General features: G+C 43.0%; 1 pseudogene; it reads right to left on the minus strand.

Annotated features, from left to right (window-relative positions):
* Positions 1–2,644, minus strand: part of LOC109128037 — a 6,769-nt pseudogene extending 4,125 nt beyond the window's left edge.

The following is a 5,148-nucleotide window of genomic DNA, read 5'->3' on the forward strand; positions in this document are numbered from 1 at the left end:
AGGGTGAAGTCGGGTTACTCCTCGGGTGGATCTTCGGGTTGCTCTTCATGCTCTTGGATCTTCCTCGATCGTGTTGGGGTTCGGACTTGTTGTTGTAGCTCGATGGCTCCTTCAGGTACATGCTTGAGTTGTTCTTGTTTTTCCCCATTTTTGGCTTTTTAGCACCTGTTTTCATCCAAAATATGCAAATGCAGAAATACAATACCCTAAATGCTCTAAAAGTGAATTTCTACAATAAATGACCTAAAAATGCTAAGTTAGAGGTATGAACAATGCAAAATATGGACAAAAAAAGATGTTAAAAACATGTAAATTAGAGAGTTATCAGACCCCCAAACTTAAATCTTGCTAGTCCTCTAGCAAGGAAGTAAGAGGGTACGGTATGAAAGTGGGGACTCATAACCTTAAAAATGCTAAGCGAAGGATTCAAGCTATAGTCCTTAAAGATAGTTTAATGGTGCTAAGATCAATCAACATACTTACAAATATTTTTCTATGCTTATTACCATGCATCAATCTAGCTCAACCTCCAACTAAAGATAAGGAACATCTCTTTCACATTCAATTAAGTGTTTGGCGAATTCTTGCAAATGAAAGGTGAATCAAGCTCAATCGGTTTCAAGGGTAAGGCTTTTTGGTAAGGTGGTTTCAAACAAATTCTTTAGGTGGTTTTTTCTCATGGAATGTTAGACAGTTGTGGAAACTATCTAAGATTGAGAACAATTTGGGCATACAAAGCTTAACTCTTGATGATCTACCCTTTTCTCGTTCATTTTTTTTTTATTTAAACCCCCTAGAATTAAACTACCCACATCCTTATTTTAACTCTTTTTTTTTAACTCCCTAAGGTTTAGACTTTTAGACTTTGAATTTCTAGCTCTTTCTCTTTTCTCTTTTTTTTTTCTTTCTTTGCTAAACTCCTAATATAAATATATACTCTTTTCTTTCTTTCTAGGAGACTATAGCAAGAACTTTTTATTTTATTTTTTACTTAGAGACTTAGAGCTAATTAATTCTAACCTTAGGGATTTTTTTTTTTTTTAATTCCACAACCCAACCCCAAATGAACATTCTAACCACCTAACTTTCAAACCGAATCTATTAGCTAGTTCAAAACTAACTTAGCTAAATCAAGAGGCAGTTCTTTGTCGTTCTCAATAGTCTCAAGGTTTCACAACCTATAGCACAATGAAAGAGGCCTCACTCAACAATTCACAACAAGGTTTGAAAGAAAGGTTTGGGTTCATGGGTAGGACAAATGAATCGGGTTAAACAAAAAGATTGGTAAAAAGTGGAGTGCTANGAAAGGTTTGGGTTCATGGTTAGGACAAGTGAATCGGGTTAAACGAAAAGATTGGTAAAAAGTGGAGTGCTAACCCGAGTTTAGAGTTACCATGAGCAAGTATTCAAGTTCCATAAGCAAGACAATTAAAGTTCAAATTAAATCCAATAATATAGAGATGTTCTAATGTTCAAGCAAGTGGAGGAAGCATTCAATCGACACAAAGGGTCTAAGCAAAGATTTTTCATTTTTTTCCAAAGACTGATCTAGCAACAATGAACTGTGATTAGGGGCTATAGCTTCAATCCTAAGGTTTGATTTTAAACAAGGTGGTTTTAATCATTGTCCCCTAAGATGCATATGCAACAATCCTATATGAAACAAACTAGACTCAATCCTAATATGCAAATGTAACTACATGAACACTCTTTTTTATTTTTATTTTTATCTTTTTCAAGATTTTTCAAATTTTTTGGGTTTTTTAATGCACATATATGCAGACTCAAATGAATAAAACTAGCATGCAAAAATTTGAAATAATAAAAATAAGAAAATAAAACACAACGTTAAATACATTCTAGGACCCTTCCCTAAACTTAAATTACACAGTCCCTGTGTAAATAAAAGTTGGAAAAGAATCCAAGAATCACACAAAATGAATTAAACTAAATGCAATGGTATATACAAGAGTTTGATGAAATTGGTACCTCATGGGTTGGAGAAGAAGGAGGTTGCAGCAGCCTCCATACTCGCCAACGTGTAGCCAGGGTCGTCGCCGGCTTCAGCAGGTGCTGGTGTTTGCTCGTAAGAAAGCTCAGTAATGTGCACAGACGACTTACTCGGACCAGCATCCGAGGTGTTGATCAAGGGTGGGATCGCGTAGCTCATCGGGTAGGGGATCAGGTAGTACGACAGAAATGGCGGTAGAGGTCCAGAATGATCACCCGTGTATCCACTGGCAGGGTGCATCGTGTATGGCATCGTGAATGGCATCTGGTAGGGCGGAGGGAAGATTCCAGCATAATAACCCGATTGGGTGCTCGACGGGTGCATCAGATAGTTCATCGTGTATCCCATCGGGTTGGGCGTCGGGTAAGCGTCAGAATGGCTTCTCCTCGATGCTTCTGGTCGGGTGATGTCCTCCTCAGCTCGGGGCTCGTATGATGATGCTCTTTGAGGTTCCGGAGGTGGCAGTCCTCGGGTTCCTCTTAGCAGTCCGCTTCTCCCCATCTAAGTAGGTGCATGTGCCGAGGTAGGAGCTGAGGCACAACTTGCCTTGTCTTGCAACTCCTTGATTTGACCTCCCATTATCTTCACTGAACCAGCAAGATCATTTACCTTCTTCACCAAGAACTTTTTCATCTTCTTCAGCCAGCCGATTCTCTTGTGAGCTTCCGTCACTCCAACCGGTTGCTTTTGGGAGCATACATACTCCTCAAAATCAAACTCCTCCGAGCTATCTCCTTGTCTCTTCCCGGTCTCCTCTCTCTTCTCAGCTTCGGACTCCTCCTCCGGGTTGTACAGCTCTTCCAACGGTGGTGCGAAGTCAATGTTGTTTCCCAGCCAAACCTTGGTGCATATGACATTGGGTAGAACCATTTGAGCAGCTCCGGCGGTTGGATGGACAAACTTGAACAGCGTCATCTCATTAGGCCTCTCATAGGCCAAAAATCTCGCCAGCACGAGGTAGTCCGCATCCAGCCACCTTGGTTCATGCACAATTCCCTTCAAGGGCACATCGCATGCCACTAGTATTGGTGTGACTAGTCCCCCAATAGAGATCTCTCCGCCTCCTTCACTTCTTTTCATGGCCCACGATTTCAAGTATAGGAATTGATCGAGTAACACAAACAACATGCTAGTATCAACAACATCTCCTACTATCGGTGTTCCATCCCTAGCACTATCCAAAAATCCACCCAGTGCAACATCTAACAGCTGAAGCTCATGGTCGTTCACATTCCCAGTCTCTTTTCTAGCAAAAAGAATGCATGCGAGGGACTTGTGAAAATACCTCAAAAAAGGGCTCATTATTTGAGCAGATTTGGAGCTTGTGGACTTGTAGGGGTGCTTGTCTCCTATTGTTAGCCATAGGGACCTCATCTCCTCCTTGCTAACCTCCATACCTTCTCCACTACCAGCTTTGAAGCCATACAGCTTCTCCATCTCTTTGAAACTGAGTCGGTAGTACTTGTTCCTCACGGAGAAGGTGATGAACCCAATCCCCCCATTGGTTAGTAAGGTCGGGTGGTCCTCGAAATAGTGCAGCTTCAAGGTCGAAAGGAAGTGGACCGTCTCCTCCTCATATGCTTCAAGGTGGGATCGCATCATGTGGCCCAGGTGGCACATATCGAACAAAAATTCTACATCTCTAGCGATTCCTAATTGCTTCATGGTCTCATGGTGAGGGTATCGGGTACCAACAAAGCTCATCTTCCGGAAGACCTTGAATAGTCTTGCCGGAGTATCCACCTCCTTCTGTTTTAGCCTCCGCGAGGCTTGGCGGGTCCTCTCTCTCTGCTCCTCTTCTCTCTCCCTTTCTTCCTCCTCGGCGTGTTGATCCTCTTCCTCAACTGCCCTCTAAACTACCTTCTCAGCCTTCTCTGAAGCTGGTCTCTTCCCTCTTGCAATTGCAGCTCTGCTCCTTGATTGAGAGGTTTGGATCTCCCCTTGCTCTTCTCCTCCAGCATCAAAATCGACCTCCATAGGGTCGGTAAGGGTCTTTTCGAACGTAGACAGGTCCCTACGTCGAGGAGAACGGCGGACAGCACTCGCCATTGGACTCGGTGAGCGAACTCGGGGGCCTACACGATCGGGTACTCGAGCATCTGGTCGGGTGGTCGATCAGGTTGTGCATCGGGTTGGAGAGGCAAAATGTCCAGCTAACGGTTGGGAATGTGGAACGTTTCCTCTCCCTTGAGACTCTCGAACTTTGGCGGCATCATCTCCGGTTGTAGCAACGGCGGAGGTGGATCTTCTTCCCTTCCATTGGTAGGTTCTAGCGGTTGGCTCCATGTTTGATTCCTTGGGAAGAAAAAGAAAGGCTAGGTCTCAAGGTTAATAGGGTTAGTCTTCAAAGAAAATCGATAAAGCTTGAAATCGAGAGAGAAGAAGAGAAACTTATGGAAATAAAAAAGCTTTAGAGTATAGGAGAGACTTATCGGTGATGATGAGGGAGAAGGGTTCGACTCCCTTAAATAGGCTAGGGTTTCGGTTGGTGGGCTTCCTTGCTGAATTCAGACTCCACTCGCCATCCGAGCGGGGACACGATCAGGCGCGTCAAGTATGGTGTCGGGTTGACCCTCGGGTTCTCTAATTTTCCTCTTTCCAATTTTCCATTTTTTTTTATAATAAAATTGCAAAAAGAGAAAAATTAATAAAAGTAAACAAATCAAATAAACTAAAATGGAAAGATACCTTTGGGACTTCCTCCCAAGTGAGCTTGTTTAAAGTCACTAAGCTTGACTCTTCATGCTCCTTAAGCATGGGATCCATGTGGAAGAGGTTCTGGAATCCTCTCCACTACAGTAGGCTGGTTCAAAAGATTTTCCAGGTTTTGTCCAGGTTCCAAGGTAAATGTGGTCTTGACCTCTTCAAGATGTTGCACCGTCCTTTGTTTGGTCTTAGTGGAAAAAGCTTGACCATGTTGGCCTCTTAATCCCTTTCTTCACATCAAACTCCATCTTGAAATGCTCACCATGCTCTATCTTGATCTTGCCTTGTTTCACCTCGATCACAGCACCAACTGTTGCCAAGCATGGTCTTCCTAGAATCAATGGATCATCTGGTTCCTTGTCCATATTGAGGATCATGAAGTCGGTAGGCACTTCCAATCTTCCAATCCTGAGAGGCAGATTTTCCAGGAT

The sequence above is a fragment of the Camelina sativa genome, chromosome 12 (assembly GCF_000633955.1).
Source record: "Camelina sativa cultivar DH55 chromosome 12, Cs, whole genome shotgun sequence".
Classification (NCBI taxonomy): domain Eukaryota; kingdom Viridiplantae; phylum Streptophyta; class Magnoliopsida; order Brassicales; family Brassicaceae; genus Camelina; species Camelina sativa.